The sequence below is a fragment of the Quercus robur genome, chromosome 3, assembly GCF_932294415.1.
Source record: "Quercus robur chromosome 3, dhQueRobu3.1, whole genome shotgun sequence".
NCBI lineage: Eukaryota > Viridiplantae > Streptophyta > Magnoliopsida > Fagales > Fagaceae > Quercus > Quercus robur.
The window spans coordinates 17,074,375-17,091,325 of NC_065536.1; the positions used below are offsets into that span (position 1 = coordinate 17,074,375).

At 31.0% G+C, this 16,951-nt stretch overlaps 1 pseudogene; it reads right to left on the reverse strand.

Moving 5' to 3' along the window:
- Positions 1–202: 202 nt before the first annotated feature.
- Positions 203–14,273, reverse strand: LOC126719331 (metal transporter Nramp5-like; annotated as a pseudogene).
- Positions 14,274–16,951: the final 2,678 nt, after the last annotated feature.

Below are 16,951 nucleotides of genomic sequence, written 5' to 3' on the forward strand. Positions count from 1 at the left end.
CTCATTCTCCTATATCACAGGAGACTTAAGTTTATCAATGATTTATCATGAGACTACATAGCTATTATGAAAAGTCGAATTTCATTAAAGGCAAACTAAAAGGTTCAACATAAACTTACAATTGAACAATGGAAACTACAATAGGTGGTTCGAAATTACATATAATTTCCATAGGACGAAAGCCTTAGATGAACTTGAAGAAAGTTCAAGTCACATTTAACTTAGAGCTCCCTACCACTAACGATATACCTTAGCTTGGCTGTTGTTGCATTTGATCTAGAAAAAAACCCTTCACTCTGGTAGTGGGATATCAACCAAATCCTCTCTGTAAGGAATGTGATCCAACTCACCCACCTCACAAGAATTGCCTAGCCCGTGTTCCATGTTGTTTTGGGTTACTAGGTGGTCATGCTTTACAGGCTCAACAAATGTTACAACAGTGTCTTTTTGGATGGTAAGATAGATGACTGCTAAGATGTAGAGGAGCATCAAGAGAAACACTAGGAGCCCAAAGAACACATTTGCAACCTTTGGTAAATTGTTGTGAATTAGCCAACCCACAAAGCCTGTGCTCAGGTAGTAGATGTTGATGCCAATGATTCCCATGCCTAGGATCCACGAGATCACAATAACCTACAAGCATAATTGTTCGATGCTTAGTTAATAACAGGATGTTTGCCTTACTGTCTTTCTTCTTGTCTGTGTGTGTAATAGAAACAAGAATGCGGTGGGTTTTTTTTTTTTTTTTTTTTTTTTTTTTTTTGATAGTTTTTTAACCTATAGCATCCACTCCTGATAATAGCTCTTTATCATCAGACCAAATCACCCATCGATTTTTGGTATAGGTGGGGATTGAATCTTAAATCTCTTATTCAACCATAAGAGACATACCTTTAAACTTAAATATGGTTACCTAAGTGTTATAAATTATGTTTTTCAATTAAATTCAATCATGTGATTGCATTGATCAATAAGCTATATAATTAAATTTAATTGTCATTAAAAGAAATTCATTATATTTATGCTATATTGAGCAATGTAGTTATATGATTGAATTTAATTGACAAATCTAAAATAAAGTATCTAAAAAAAACTATATCTAAATCTTATACATATGAATGCATATGTACTTATATGATTGAATTTAATTCACGAGTCTAAGATAAAAGTATCTAAAAAGACTGTATCTAAAAAGACTATATCTAAATCTTATACATATGAATTGCATTTATGGGCATTATAAATTCAGCCTATCATCTTAATCAAGGCCCACTATAATGGTTGTACCTCGTTTAAAAGCAAAAGTAGAGAAAGAAAAAGAAGGGCTAAAACAACTTACATATAGTGAATTCTTGTGTTGTCCCATCTTGGTGGCACTGCTACTGAATTTAAGGAGGGGGATTAGAGCAAATGGAAGCTCAAATGAAAGTATCATCTACAAAGCAAAACCCATTAAATTTTTATCCAATGTTTGAATATAGGTATCAATGTTTTAAAAAAAAAAAAAAGTTACAAACCAATGCGATGATGATAAGTCGGGCTGCACCATTAGATCCTCCAATAATGGAAACAATAAGACTAGGTGTAATGGCAATGCACCTTGTCATCAGGTTTCTAATCCATTTTTTCATCTTAAGATCCAAGAAACCCTATAAAAGCCACACCATCCTTAAATTAATTAAAATTTAATCCCAATTAATTAGGGTAGCTTCACATGATATAAACATATATGTTTGTGTGTGCATGTTGTATGTTTAATTTTCAAGACCTTTCTCAAAAAAATAAATAAATAAATAAAAAGTTCAAGACTTGCATGATGAATTGCCCTGCACAAGTGCCTGTGATGGTGGAGCTTTGCCCTGAGGCTAGTAATGCAATGGCATAAATGGTTGAGCTTGACCGACCCAATACATTCTACACACATAAATCAATAAAATCAAAAAAAATATATATATATGTTAGACCTTGTGCGCATAAACATTCTAATTGCATTCAAATTGATAGACTATTATTTGTCCCAAAAGTTTAAATTTAAAAAAAAAAAAATTGTTGAATTTAATTATTTAACCATTATTCTAATGTAAAATAATTTCATATATATAAATTTGAACCTTGAGAAGGAAAGAGGCTGAGTTGAGGTTAAGATCATTGCATTGATTTGCAGTCTCATTTGAGATGTTATTGGCTAAGCAAACGGTGCCCGATACAGAGACAATTGCAACATTGATTAGAAATGCAACAAACAATGCGAATCCGCTCTCCATTAGGAAATATCGACATGCATCCTGTGATATAGCACGACAAGGCAGAACACAAGCATTTTGACACATTAGCAAAAAGCAATTATTTTGGAAAATAAAGAAAGCATTTATCTCTCCTCTACAATTTAATAAATTAAGCTAGTTTTACCATCTATCATTATAATAATTACTGGAGTCTGGAGCTCACTTGTATATAATTTGTTTTTTGATTAAATTACAAATTCCATCTTTTAATTTGTCTAAAATTCAATTCAATCTTGTAACTTCTGAAATATTCATACTAGTAAAAAAATTTATACTTTGATTCAATGTTGTCTTTCCGTCTAATTTTGTTAGACAGTGTTGTTAGGTGTCTTAAAAACGATGTTGATCATTTTAGAAATTAAAAAAAAATACCAAAATTACATTGTTTTGAGACATGTAACTGGCTACCATCCTAACGAAAGGACTACATTGAAAACGAATGGATGTTATTGGAGTGAATTGAATAAATCAGAAGTTATATACTAAATTGAATTTTGAATAATATTAAAAGGCGCAATTTGTAAGCACTAGGTTCTTACATTGGTACCATGGACAGAATTTGGTATTTTTCTGGATAGCACAAGAGAGCCGAGTGGAGAAAGAGATTGTGCCTATTGATCAAAAGAAATGGAATAAATAATAAGGTATAACACAAATTAATTATTAGTATGTGTTTGGATTCGAATTATAAGTGGCCGCGTTTTCGTTTTCTGACTTTTTTTTTTTTTTTTTTTTGTTCCAACCGTACTATTTGACCAAGTTAACCATGAACAGTGCACGGATATACTGTTCACGAATCCACAAATTCCACTTTTCAATCACTTTTTCATTAAAAATGGGTTCCACAACATCATTTACGTACACATTTGAAAATTATTTTGTTACAGTATTTTCAGTTTTCAGTTTCACTAAAATAAATTCTATCCAAACAGACCCTTAAAAGGAAGAAAAGAAATAGTTATGAAATAATGAAGGATATATATTTAATGAAGTAGTAAATAACGTACGGCATGACAAGGGCACCCAAAAGTGCTATGGCACCCCCAGTGGCTCCTTGGCCATTAAGCTTGGGTATAAACATTCCATTTAGCACAGCAGCTGCTGGAGGCTTTACATAATCCATTTCTCCAAAGAAACATGCAGCCATTACGAAGACCAGTATTGTTATCAGCAATTCCAGCTTCCTAACCTACCCAACCAGATATGTTTTAACAAGAATTAAAACTATAGTGGAAAACGGGAAAGAACATGAAATTCAATGTTTTGAAGTCCAAGGAGTAGCATGCATAACGCTTGAGACCTAGGCCTAAAGCTCCCAATTTTGTAATGGTTTTATTCCTTTAAGATAAATTATTCCAATATCATGCCGACCTTGATTTTTAGTGTTTCAATTTATATTTCACCAATTATATATATAATTTTTTTGATTTTTTTTTTCGATGGAGCATAAAATAAACTGAAATACAAAAGAAAATTTTTATCTACCTCTCCCACAAAGTAAGAGTAGGTATCTCATGCAGAATTCACTCGCTCACAGTGTGAGAGTTCCACATATCTCAATGACTCATGTTGTGTAAGAGATTATGCATCTGCTTGAAGTCAGGATGATCTAAGCATCTATTTGTTTCTCATAATTATAAAAATTTGGTTCCAACTTTCAAGTGAAGTTGCCAAAAACAAAGAAAAGAATATGCTAGTATATATATATATATATATATATATATATATATATATATATATAGACATATATACAATATAGAAATTCTACTCTAACATAATTTAAGTACATATATGTGTGAAACTCTCTCTTGGAGACTTGAACTCCAGCCTTTACCCCCAACACCTCACAAGCGCTTATACTTGTAGAGCGACCATCACAATAAAAGTGTGCGATGATGCTAAGATTTATATTCTAACGTGTCACAAAAATAAAAAATCGTTTTCTCTATCAAAAAAAAAAAAAAAAATCATTTTCAACATATCAATTAGTGTACTAATTTACTTGTTTGACTTAGTCAGCAAGAATCGCAGACCAACAAATTCTAAAGACATAGGGCATTATCTAGGCAATAAAAATTAAAAAAACAAACAAAATATTTAGGAAGTGTTTGGTACCTGCACTTAAAAATTAAAAATATGTGTGAAAATACGTATAATATTGTTTAAAAACTAAAAATTATTATTTGAAAATATGTACCAAACACCCCTTAAAGTCAAAAACAATGATGCAATCCTCCACTCAAAGTGGGAAAAAGATAAAGTCAAAACTAAAGTCAAACAAACAATTAAAATGCATACATTATTAATAACTAATTCACAGCTTAGTAGATAAATATGCTTCATTCGAGTCAAATAACGTGAAAATTCTTTTGACTAGCAATACTTGATAGCAACAGAGGGTCTACTATCATCTATATATATATATATAACTGAAACTTTTGAAGTTCTCACAATTTTCCACGTCAGCACAATATTTAAATTAAATTAAATTTTCCACCTCATCACTGTTTTCTTTTTCCAATGCAAATTAGACTTCTAGCCAAATAAGGACACTCTCCCACCGCCTCTACTCTCTCCTATTTAAGAATTGCTTGCGTAGAAAACCTAAGCCCCAAAAACTATTCGCGGAGAAGATGATATTTAAGGACCCTCACCACAAAGTGAATATTGAAACTGACATCTTTTTATAAAGGTTGGTCAATATCTTATATTTATATGTATGGCCGTTGGTCACCACTATTTTTTTATTTTTTTTATTTTAAATTCTTTTTATTTTAGATTTTATGATTAGATCTGCTATTATCTTCTTTTGCTGCAACACAATTTTCTCCTTAAAACTTATTTTTCTTCAAGATTTTTTTTAAGGGTGGCTCATGCTTCACAATTCACATAGTCCACTTATGTATTGGACTCCTCTCCTTCTTTGGTCAATGCATCAAGGTTAGGGTTATTTGATTTGTTCAATAAAAATTATAGATTTGTTGCTTTTTCTTATAAGTTTGTCAATTGTTGTTTTGTTTATTTAATTGCTGGGCCTGAATCTTTTAATTAAATCTTCAAATTTTTTTAACCTTTTAAAAGTTTTAATATTTTGAAATTTAACATTTAAAAGGTAACTCATATTTCTCTAATATTTCTATGTTGTGTAGACATATTTTTTTTGTTTATTATATTTCTCCATTGTGTAGTCACATAATTTTTGGTTTGTTTTAATAAATTCTTGGCTCAAAATCTTCTAATTGTTTGGTTTACATATGAATTTTTAAGTTCATTTTTTGCAATACATTTAATTGTCTGGCCAATTTCAATAGTAGAAAAGCTATAATCATGGATTCCCTTCTTTCTATTGTATTTCTCTATTGCGTAATTATATATATATATATATATATTGTTTTATTTCAATACTTTTGAAGCTTTGAATCTTCTGATTTTTTTTTTAAAAAAAAAATTTTGGCCTTTTGGAAGTTTTAACATCATAACTTTTGGGTTTTATTTTTTCTATTATCAGAAATTATCTAGAAGATTTCAATGAATATCCATGGATTATTCTTTTTGAGGGTAACCCATCTTTATCTTATATTTCTATTCCTAACTTTTTTTTCCTATATTTTTTCTTTAATTGTCCGTGTTCACGTCTCTTTTGTTTTTCTTATTTTTACTTTCATAGCGTATGTACATGTTGTGTATGTTCTTTGATTCTTTCTTTAATGATTTTTGTGTGAGTATGTGTCATCATATCTGGGTACTTAGGCAAAATCTATAAAGACTAAAGATGCTTCTTTATTTTTTTTTTCTTTTTTTGTAATGAATCTTGTGTTTTTCATGATTTTAGTGAGTCATATTCTTAATGATCGAAATGGTTTTTTTTGACGTGGGATTTTGTTCATATTGGTTTCAAAGTTTATTTCTTGGCTTATATTATAGATTGTAATATATTTATTCATCAAACTGTTTAGTTGAGTTTGTTTTCGAAATTGTTTTCAGTGTTGGACATTTTCTTGAAGCATGTTGGTATCATATATTAAAATACTGTTAAGTTGATAATAATAATAATAATAATAATAATAATAATAATAATAATAATATAGTTTAATAAATGTCTGAAACGTATAGCTATTAACAAATGTTTTAGCTATATGATTTTATTTTACAAATTCAATTTTGGTGTTGTAGTAAAATAAACAAAGATTAAATTATATATTGTACTTAATACATTTCTCATGCATCGCACAGGTTAGCGACTAGTTAGGATTAAAAATCAATATCACTGTGAAGGGATTCAAAATTTTAGAGGGGCATTATGCATCAATGATTAAGTGTTTAAAGGGATAAGAATTGGGTATAGTGTTTTTGTGCAGTAAACTAATTGTGATATACACACGTCACATATGACAAGCGTTCAATATAGATTCATATCCCAATAAATTTAATGCACGGAAACGCTGAGCCTAGGTCATCTTCAAGTTAAAAGAGGGTTCCAAAAGCCAAGGTTTTCAAACCCAGACCATTCATTGAATCGTAAAAAGGAGAGGTTCAAGGTTTTTGAGATCAAACTGGGGTCGAACTGTGATAACGTTATAATTAATTTAATAATTATTTTAAATATATATAAAAAAATTAAATTAATAAAAAAATAGAAAAATTAACTAAAATAGTCTAATTCATTTAGAGATCTATCTTTTAAATATTTTTTACATCATAACTTCCGAGACAAATAAGAAATGTCAAATCCTTAGCAAACATAAATATGAATTACTTAATCAATCAATAAAAGTACAAAGTAAAAATGCATAAACAAGCCTCCAAGTTACAGTACATAACTACACATTGTTTCTTACAAAAATATATAAAACTTATTTGTCATAACTTTCATAAGGCAAATAAGAAGTATTAAATTTTAAGCAAAAATAAATATTTTTTTGATAAAACTATATTGTACTCTTTTAATCTTTTTATGAAAGCTTATTTCTAAATTATCTCAAGTTATGCTCAAGCCCATTTGACCATTCAATAAATTGTTTGATGTCAAAGGCCATTTGAATATTCAACTATTTACGAAAATTTTTTAAATAAAAAATATACAAAAGTGAGAGGAGTGGCCGGATAAAGTTCTTTGTTTCGAACTATACCGGTTTTCAAGACTGGAGCTATCAACCACTCGGCCACCTCTCCGAAAGATTATTTCTATTTTATTATTATTTTTTTTATTTTCTAACGAATAGAACATGGATATATGAGTTGATACCATTACGACCTATATATAAAGATATCCGGTGCGATCCTATGGGTCTAGCTATCGATCTGTATATATAGATAATGATCTGGCGGGCCTCTTTTAATGAAGTAAAAAAAAAATACCATTCCCTTGATCTCATGCCTTAATTTAATAAGGTGGTAAAAGGTGCTAATAAGTCATACAGCATTAATAGATTCGTGGTAAAATCCCTCTATGATATGTTTTATTAGAATTTTTGGCTGATACAATTTTTTGGCCGATACCAATAAAGGGATCAAATGGTATATAGTTTCTTTTGTTGATAGATTGGAGGATTAGAAAGATGACTATTGCTTTCCAATTGGCTGTTTTTGCATTAATTGCTACTTCAGCAATCTTACTGATTAGTGTACCTGTTGTATTTGCTTCTCCTGATGGTTGGTCAAATAACAAAAATGTTGTATTTTCCGGTACATCATTATGGATTGGATTAGTCATTAAGAAATTGATTAAATAAGAACAAATCCCAATAAAGTTTTGAAAAGAGTGGTTGACACTTACACTTGACAGTATGTATTTAGTTAAATTTTAAAAATAAAAAATAAACAAAAGGTATGAGAGTGCCAGAAAAACCATTAAAGAATTGATTAAACCCAAAAAAATTTTAAAAAGAGTGGTTGACAGCATGAATTTAGTGGGTGACAGAATACAGGTTGTCAATCATCTTCAAAGAGCCAGAAGACTCTAGAGTTCAGAGGAAAAACGCAGGAGGAAGAAAACTACAGAAACAACAAACGAAAAAAAAACGAAACGCAGAGAGAGAGAAAATGCAAAAAAGCAGTTGGCAAAAATGCAGAGAGAGAAGGCGAGCGAGACTGAAAAGAAGAATAAGAACAAATAGTGATGCGATCTCAATGTTTGAGGTTGAAGCTTCATCAATGGCTAAGCCTGTAAGTACACACCAAAAAAAAAAAAACTCTGAATCAACTGAACCTACGAGAACCGTGACATTCGTCCGTGGTTTTCAAACCCATGAGGTTGAACCGTAGTTCGCACGATTCATTGAGTTTTTTATATATACCGGTTTTTAAAATTATATAAAAAAAAAAAAAAAAAACCGTTTTAATGAATGGTTTCCGGTTATCTCAATCGGACCGTACGATTCGGTTTGGATTTCAAAACCTTGCCAAAAGCTAGAGACAGTGTCAATAGTACCCCCGATCCCCCAAGAAATTGTATCCGTGTATAAACAAACTTTTACTACTTGCAAACTATGTAATAAAACCTAACTATATGTCACACAACGTACGTAGTTTCTTTTTTTCTTTTTTCTTTTTTAAATTATTTGGGTTGGTGGGGTAAGTAGTTTTTTTCGGTTGCTGAATACCGTAAGTGGATAGTTGAGAATAAAAATATTATACACATTTCTTAAAAAATTAAAGGGCCCAAAAAAACGTACGTAGTAGTTGATAGTAGGCCATAAAAATTAGACTCAATTAAAAATAAAATAATAATTAACGGACAGCCAAAAACGTACATAGATAATTGATAGTTGGCATAAAAATATCACACAAAGTACGTGGATACATAGTTGAGCATAAAAATTAAACACCCAATTAAATTTCTTAATAAATAATTAATAAAGCAGAAAATTTTAAATAGGTAATAAAATAAATTACCCCATTCTTCTGTAGGCCAAGAAGTAAGAGAGTACTTAAACCGGCCAGTGATGAGAACTCTAGTCCATATTGGGATGTGAAACAATATATTTAGTGCAAAAACTGTTCCAATCACTGCCACAAATTGAAAAAATTGAAAATTTTTATTCTTCCTTAATTTTAATATGATCAAGGAGACATGGATGAGAGGATAATTCAAGAATGATGAGGCTAGTGCATGCATTAACATAATATGGTAATGATATCATTTGTCTTTGTAAGTCAATTTTATTGTTTTACCTTCGGGTATGTCAGCAGCTATGACTGCAACCTCTGCTAGCAACCATAGGCAATACTTCACATATTTTGGGTACTCAGCCTTACATAATTTTGAAAGGTGTTTGCCTGTGGCGATACGTAAACAAAAACTTATCTTGATTATTTACTAGAAGAAGAAGAAAATTGAGGCAGAAACTATATTAACTTCTATATTTTGTTCTAGAATTTTTTTGCTGTGCATCTTACCAGTGCTTACACCAAGATTTGCAGCTAGAGATTGAATTATGAGCGCAAAGATCAATCCAATAAGTATCACCCACAGTAGCTGAAAATAGCAAATAGCACGACCATGCTTAATATTTCTCTTGTAAATTAATTTCTAATTATTTGGGCCTTTTATGTTTGATTCAGTTTCTCGAAAAAAAAAAATTTTGATTCAATATATTTTAGGTCCTTAAGTTTTGGGTTATTTTCATTTTGATCATTTATGTTTCAAAATTTTTATTTTAATCCTTCATGTTTGATTCAGTTTTCTGTTTGGCCTTTTACTTTTTAAAATTTTCAAACAAAAAAAAAAAAAAATGAAGAGGCCAGTATGAAGATTGAATCCAATATGAAAAGTCAAAATGTAATATTTAAAACTAAAATGGCCAAAATGAAAATAATTACAAACTTTAAGAGTCAAAAGTGCACTTTATTCTAAAAGAAAATTAATACTCTTCATTAACTTTTCATTGCAACAAAATTTTGCATTTATGTCAAAGTATTAATTTATTTTCATGTATTAATGGGATAAATACATTTATTTTCATATATTAATCTATAAACAGTTCACTAATTATTCATGTAAAAATTCATTCAGAATTTATATAAGAAAAAATTCATTCAGAATTTGACATTATTGTTCAAGTTTTGACAGCAATTGAAACTAAAAATAACAAAATGCAACAAACAAACAAAAAAATTCATATGCGTGAGTTCACTCAAGAAATAAATTAATATTTCAAATTATATTAATCTAAAATTTTAATATTTCCTCTCTTTTTAAAGAGAAGTAATATAATTAAAACTTCTATAATGAGTAAAAGTAATATTTCTTAGGAAATGTTTCAAAATAAACCTATAATATATCTAAACTTTTGTTAAAGGCCGACTTTCTCTTTTCATAATTTTTTGTGTAATAGCTAATTCCATCTTTTTCCAATTTGATTCACCTCAAATCTGTGACTTGCTCCAGCCAGCAAATCAGTTTCCACTACAACATGGTAAAAATGATATTACTTTGTCAAATACACACACATGCACACAAACACATAGAGAGACAGAGGAAGAGGCAGAAAGAGACTCACAATTGCCTGAGTCAAGATAAGCTAAGGAAACAAGGAATCCAGGGCCTACATATGATAGGAACTTTCTTCACCCAGGTTTCTGGAACATCAATCATATATACTCAAATGTTGATTCTAACAAGATAATCTATCCAAACATGTAGAATAAAGAAATTTAAAGATAGAAAATGCATAGCTAAGAAAGCAAGAGAAGAGGGTTATTAATCATATATACTCAAATGTTGATTCTAACAAGATAATTTATCCAAACATGTAGAATAAAGAAATTTAAAGATAGAAAATGCACAGCTAAGAAAGCAAGAGAAGAGGGTTATATGAGAAAAACCCTCGAGTCCTCATCATGATGATCAAACTGTTTATGATCAGGACTATCAATGATATTGGGGGGTGGGGTTCCCTCTAGATTATGGGCTGCTATACGGTTGCCTGGGTCAAGATAAGCTAAGAAAACAAGGAATCCAGGGCCTACATATGATAGGAACTTTCTCCACCCAGGTTTCTGGAACATCAATCATATATACTCAAATGTTGATTCTAACAAGATAATCTATCCAAACATGTAGAACAAAGAAATTTAAAGATAGAAAATGCATAGCTAAGAAAGCAAGAGAAGAGGGTTATATGAGAAAAACCTTAGAGTCCTCATCATGATGATCAAACTGTTTATGATCAGGACTATCAGTGATATTGGGGGGTGGGGTTCCCTCTAGATTATGGGCTGCTATACGGTTGCTCCCTCCACCCCATGATGATGATGATGATGATGGTACAACATCACTTACTTGCTACTGTTGTTCTTGCCTTCTCATTCTTTTTATCTCTCTCTCTTTCTCTCTCCCTCTCTCTCTCTTCCTCTCTCTCTGCTTTGATTAACTACTGCATGTGAAAGTTTCAAAAGGAGCTCCTTTATTTATAGTGCAATGTGGCATGAACCAAGCAATATGTTTCGCAATTGAGGACGGCTTAGCAATCACTCTACACTAACTCCAAATTGTCTCCATCCTCGTCGCCAAATATGGACAGTCACTTTCTACTTTCTTCTTTCTTTTTCTTTTCTTTTCTTTTCTTTTTTCTTTTTTTCTTTTTAATCCTTGGTAGAGAAATAAAATTTTCACTTACTGTCTTCTTGAAGAGGTCTACTATTTAAGAATAAACAAAACAAAAAGATATTCTAAGAATGATGTTTCCACTCCTTGGCTAATATGTTCCTCTTTTGCATTTTATATTTGGAAGAACTCTCCCTGCCTTTTCTTTTCTTTTTGGCAAAGAAATACCTAACCCTGTATCATCCATTTGATCAAGACAAATGAACACGTAGATTAGCCCCTTTTTTTTCGTAACATGTCTTACTTTTGCTCATGTCTGTTTATAAATTTTCTCAATGTAACTTCGTTTAGATCGGATGGGCTTCTCATCACAATTTCTGCCCATTAAATTTCAAAACAAGGGTGTGAAAGAAAACCCATGAAACATAGGATATCCAAAGTTTAACCTTTATATTTTTTTTTTTTTTTTTTTTTTGTCAAGTGGTAAAAACATTGCATGTTTATATTTATATATTACAATTTGCATGCTATTGGTGGTGGTGGTTAGTAGTGATGACAATGATAGCATGAATAATGAACGGTCGTAGTGAAGATCAGATGGATGGTAGTAATAGTGGCAATAGTGGTAGCAACATCTGTGTTAATAGTGTAAAATAATTAGTAATGATATTAGCTGAATTTGCACACTGAAAAATCCCTCTTACCAAACCAATAAACGGGAAAAAAAATATCATAATTTTCTAATTATATTTTTCATATACCCACTAATATTTGGTTACATACAACAAATAGGTATAACAAATTTCACTATCTCAAGAGAGCTTTATACTAAGACAATGGTTTCAAGTACCAAATTTCTCAATTAACTTTCACCTTGCATTCCAATTACATTTGGACCCAGGTTTTGAATTTTGTTTAGGAGGCCGTCCCAGATTGACTACTGGAACAGAATATTTTAGTATCGTTGCACCGTTTCGAGATTATGCACTGGATATATATATATATATTACTTATTTCTATTATAAGCTAGATGATTATATTAATTGATCTAATTTAATGTTTTTAAATAATTCTTTATAAAGAGTGATGAGATTAGTTATTTAAAAAATTAGGCTAAAATGCAAATTGCTCCCTCAAATTTTAACTAAAATTCATTTAAGTCCTCTAAGTTTTCTTTCGTTCAATTGAGCCCTCTAAGTTTTAAATTTATTCAAGTCAGTCTTTTTGTCTAATTTCATTAAAACTTTGTCATTAAAAAATATTTTTCTCACGTGGAAAAATTCTATAAAATTAATAAAAATATTTTATAGATTTTTTATGTGAAATTTTTTTTCAGACAATTTTTTTTTCTATTAGTTAATTGCATACTAAACGACATATTTTTAATAGAATTGGATCAAAATGCTTGAATTTAGTAAATTGAAACTTAGAGAACTCGATTAAACAAAAGTAAAGTTAAAGGACTGAAATAAATTTTAGTCAAACTTAAAAGATCCAATTTGCATTTCAGCCTAAAAATATATATTTAAATATGGTATTTTTGGAAATAAAAAGTATACAAGGAAGTTACGAAAGAAGACGAACCTTCCAAGAAGTTTCATCTTTACATTTAAAAGCACTCTCACGTAGGAGTGCCAATGTTCGACTCAACCCGCAAACACGACACGAACCTGACACAAGTTTTTGCGAGTTGGGGTTGGCCCTTAGTGGGTTTGGTTCATAAACAGGTTGACCCGAAAGCAACATAATAAGAAACGGGTCATAAGAGGGTTAACCCCCATAAACCGCAATAAACACGTTTGACACGCCAATTTATTTGTGTCAATCTAAAATGACCCATTCAACACAACCTATTTAACTTGTATAACAAACAAAAATTTATTTTATTTTAGATTTGTCAAATGCTTTTTATATCCAACCTATATTTTAAACTTAAAATGATAAGTGAGTAATTACAACAAAAAAAAAAAAAAAAAAAAAATTAAAAGTATAATTGGAAATTGAAACTTTAAAAATTTTACGTACCCTAATATAATTGGAAATTGAACTATATTATTTTGAATGTGGGTTAAAGATTTGAAGTGTATGCACTACTTTTGGGATGTAAAAAATATTTATTTCTAGATGGATATTATATTTAATATTAAGCAGGTTGAAATGGGTTGTTGTGTCACATTCTTGTCAACCCTACACAACCTATTTATTAAGCATGTCAAGTGAGTTGGGTCAAGTCAATCCACCTCATTAACAAGTTAGGTTAGGGTTGAAGGATCATGACACGATTATTAAATGGGTTGGGTTAGGATTGAGCCATTTACTTGAATACCCCTAACTCGACATGACACGAACCCAACACACTAACCCGAATTGACACTCCTACTCTCAAGTGAGCTTGACTTCACTTTCTACTATCTCACTCTCACCTTTTTCAGCTTTCCCATTTTTCAATTGTTTTATGTCTCATCTTGATTCTAAATAATATGATTATTAATGAAATTGAATAAGTATAATAATTTTTATTAATAATCTTGTTTAAGATTCCAATTGAAGCAAGAAAAAAAAGGGGAGGAGGGCAACTCAAATTAATTAACAAATGTTTGCTGTTCTGAATATGTCAAAACTTGACCTTTTTGATGGAAATCACTATAAGAGGTGGTCTGAACATATGTTATTCTATTTGGAAGCAATCCGACTAAATTATGTGTTGTTTGATGATTGCGTCCCTGCTAATATGTCTGAACCTGCACGTTCTGCATCTGCTTTGATTTATGAAAAGGATAATCACGTATGTCGTGGTCATATTTTGCATTATCTGTCAAACTCTTTATTTGATATTTACTGCTCTTATAAGTCTGCAAAAGAATTTGGGAAGCTTTGAGAAAGAAAGATTCAATTGATGGTACTGGGACTAACAAATATGTGGTGGGTAGGTTTCTAGACTATAAGATGAGTGATGACAAACCCATCATGGAACAAGTCCATGAGCATCAGAATATTGTTCTTGAAATTCTTGCTGAAGGAATGGTCATTGATGATGCATTCCAAGCAGCTGCTCTTATTGAAAAGTTGCCACCCTCATGGAAAGAATACAGAAATTATTTGAAACATAAGAAGCGTGATATGTCTTTAGAAGACTTAATTGTCCATATTCAGATTGAGGAATCAAATAGGGAAAAGGACAAAAACAACTTGGCAAGTGAATTCTCTTTTAAGGCCAATCTGGTTGAACAAAAACATCTTGGAAAAACTGAAAACTTTCAGAAATATGCTAATAGGAAGGGCCCTAATAAAAAATTTGAGAAAAATGGCAACAAATTTAAAAAGTATGATGGGGTCCATAAAAAGAAACGGGGACCATGCTTTGTGTGTGGGAAAGTTGGGCATAATGCAACCCAATGTAAGTTTAGGAAAGGAGATCCTCTTCACTCTAAACCCCAAGCAAACTTGACTGAGTCAAAGATTATAATTGCTGTTGTTTCAGAGGTAAATCTTGTCAACAACCTTTCTGAATGGGTGTTGGATACTGGGGCCACTAGGCATATCTGTACCAACAGAAACATGTTTGCGGAATATGAGGAAGTAAATGATGGTGAAAATGTCTTCCTAGGTAATGCACGCACTACCAAGGTAGTGGGTAAAGGAAAAGTTGTTCTTAAATTGACATCTAGAAAAAGTCTTGCTCTTAATGCTGTCCTTCATGTTCCTGACATGCGTAGAAACTTAGTATCTGGGTTCTTGCTGAATAAAGCAGGACTAAAACTTGTATTTGAATCTAACAAGCTTGTCCTTAGTCGCAATGGGGATTTTGTGGGCAAGGGTTTCTGTCATGGGGGCTTATTTGTACTTCATGCTGATTGTGAGAACATGAAATAAGTCTAGTATTTCTTTTGCTTATTTGTACTTGATGCTGATTGTGAGAACATGAAATAAGTCTAGTACTTATTTTGCTTATTTGTACTTGACTCTGATTATGAGAACATGGAATAAAGCTAGTACTTCTTTTGATTATATTGCTGAGTAGTACTTCTTTCAATTATATTGTTGAGTCTTTGGGCATTCGGCATGGTGGAATGAAACAAATGAGTTCAACTCCAACTTAACTAATTAAGAGTACTTGAAAGGTGAAATATGTGTAAAGGCAAAACACTTTAAAAACTTTCAAATGGTTGAAAGGAGTCTTGAACTGTTAGAAGTCATCCATAGTGGCTTTAAAAAAAAAAAAAAATTTAATGGATTACAACAAGCTCTCAACAATGGCATAAAAAACTTAATAAAGCTTTGATTTTTGACAGAATTGTTGTGAACAAACTTGATAGATGTATGAATAAAAAATAAAAATAAAAACCTTTTGGTGATAGTGATGTTTTCATGTGCCTATATGTGGATGACATGCTATTTTGAGAGCTAATATGAATTACTAAAGACCTTTCATTCTGTGATATGATCGGTAAAAAGTTAAAAATAATTTCTTACTTAAAAAAAAGAAGTGATTAAACTCTCTTCGATTGTAAGTAATACTAAGGAGAGATTAAAATTTCAAGCATATTATTTTCATTGTATATTCGTTATTACTTTAGGTCTGTAGCAGTATATCCACCTTGACTTTGAATGCTTTAGATGGGTGTCTAAATTTAGAAGTAATAGGTCAAAAAGTGGTGGCTATAAATTATTCTTGCTAATATAGTTTCCAAAATTTTGATAAGCTGTCTCAAATGAGTCTTCTGCTGTTTGAAGAAATTGATCAACACTGTTATGTTCTAAGTACTTAGGAACTTATGTATTAGAACTCTAATTTGTATTGTTGACAAACCATGATCAAAGCAGGTTGTTAGTCTTGTTTAGACTTGCTCAAAGTATAGGTCTTTTGTGTAAAGTTGGAATCGAGTTGTTGTAGAATTCATTGTGCAATTTGGTCTGGCTCGATCAATCGAAAGTCGGGCAGAATGTTTTTCTGCAGATTTTTCCAACTCAGCCCTAAGCCCATATGACGTGTAGGGTTTTATGTTTAGCCCCAGGTATAAAAGGGAAACCCTAGCCATGTTTTTGAGGTTGCTCTATTTTGCTGTGTGTGTGAATCTCTTGTGAGATCTAGAGGTGATTGCCTTCACACATGCTTAGG